General features: G+C 36.9%; 1 non-coding gene across 1 annotated transcript; it reads right to left on the bottom strand.

The window, feature by feature from the left end:
- Window positions 1-1,403: 1,403 nt before the first annotated feature.
- LOC112587421 lies at window positions 1,404-1,465 on the bottom strand. The gene has a single exon (XR_003111908.1). It is a non-coding gene; the product is annotated as a U7 small nuclear RNA (small nuclear RNA).
- Between the last annotated feature and the right edge of the window lie 350 nt (window positions 1,466-1,815).

Consider the following 1,815-nt stretch of genomic DNA (forward strand, 5'->3'; position numbering starts at 1 on the left):
GATGTGTGTGCACATGAGTATTCATTTCTGCTTTTAACCTAGAAATGCAATCAAACTTTTATGTTGAACTTGTATCCAACATTATTGCTAAAATCATTTTTTAGATCTAACAACTTACTTACAGGTTGTTTAGATTATTTGCATGCAGAATCATGTGAATGACTCATTCTGTCATTATTAATCCCTATACTTTTTATTTTAAAATTGTCTTTATTATTAGACAGTAAAGAATTTTCCTGAAGTGGAGGAGACTCCAGTTTTATCCCTGAGTCAGAAGGATCCCCTGGAGAAGGAAATGGCAACCCACTCGGGTATTCTTGCCTGGAGAATTCCATGGGCAGAGAAGCCTCGTGGGCTACTACAGTCCATGGGGTCACAAAGAGTCAGACAGGGCTGAGTGACTAACACTTTATTATCAAACCGGCTAGGTCATATAATAGAGTATCAAACAGAAATAATGATAATGGACTTCCATGTCTGATTCCTAATCTTGATGGGATGGTTTTCAAAATGGGGAGAGGGGAGGAGAGGGTGAGATGTATGGAGGAAGTAACATGGAAAATTACATTACCATATGTAAAATACATAACCAACGGAGATTTGCTGTATTTCTCAGGGAACTCAAACAGGGGCTCTGTATCAATCTAGAGAGGTGGGATGGGGAAGGAGTTGGGAGCGAGGTTCAAGAGGGAGGGGACATATGTACACCTATGGCTGATTCATGTTAATGTTTGACAGAAAACAACAAAATTCTGTAAAGCAATTATCCTTCAATTAAAAGGATAAATTAAAATTAAATAAAAAGTAAATGTTTAGCTCTTAAAAATTTTTTTTCAACATTCAAAGTAATTGTTTTTTGTAAGATTTTGTGGATACACTTTATCAAATACAGCTTAACATTCCTTGAATAAGACAATTTTTGTGGTGTATTATTCATTTTCTTTATTGATGGATTTAATTTACTAATGTTTCATTGACTTTTGCATCTATGTACATACTAGTAAAATACTTACATCTTTTTCCAATGTTTCCCTCCAATCGCAGTGGTGGGAAAGACTCTTAAGAAGTCCTTGGACTTCAAGGAGATCAAGCCAGTCAATTCTAAAGGAAGTCAACCCTGAATATTCATTGGAAAGGATTTAGAACATTGACCCGTTTTGTTCATATTCTCTGGAAAACTTTACCATAGGATGGAAATTATTTCTTCTGTTTGGCAGCATTCCTCAGTGTAGCACCTTAGCCTGAATTCATCACTGGTGGTAAGTTTTACAGTGCCGATTCTATTTCTTTAACATATAATATAGCTAATTAGAATATACCTTTATGTGTCATTGTTAGTAAACTATATTTTAATTCTCATAAGAATTTTTTCCCATTTAATTTTTATTTATTTTTTTTCCCATGGGGGTTTTCTGGTGACGATCAGAAAACCTCCTAGACAAATTCTAAAAGAGCTGTAACACTTTCTATTTACTTTTAAAACAGTTATTGGCATTAGTTGTTCACAATGCTCTTTTCAATTTCTTAAAATACTGGAGTACTTGTGTCAGTCACTCAGTCATGACCGACTCTTTGCAATCCCATGCACCATGCCTGCCAGGCTCTTATGCCAATGGAATTCTCCAGGCAAGAATACTGGAGTGGGTTGCCACTCCCTTCTCCAGGGGATCTTCTCAACGCAGGAACTGAACCTAGGTCTCCTGCATTGCAGGCAGACTCCTTACTCCTGACTCCTTACCCATTCCCTGGAGTATCTGTGGTGGTTTAATAACTGTGTGAAGCTCAGTTGTATCTGATTCTGTGCCACCCCATGGA

Source organism: Bubalus bubalis, chromosome 1 (assembly GCF_019923935.1).
Source record: "Bubalus bubalis isolate 160015118507 breed Murrah chromosome 1, NDDB_SH_1, whole genome shotgun sequence".
In the NCBI taxonomy this organism is placed as follows: Eukaryota; Metazoa; Chordata; class Mammalia; order Artiodactyla; family Bovidae; genus Bubalus; species Bubalus bubalis.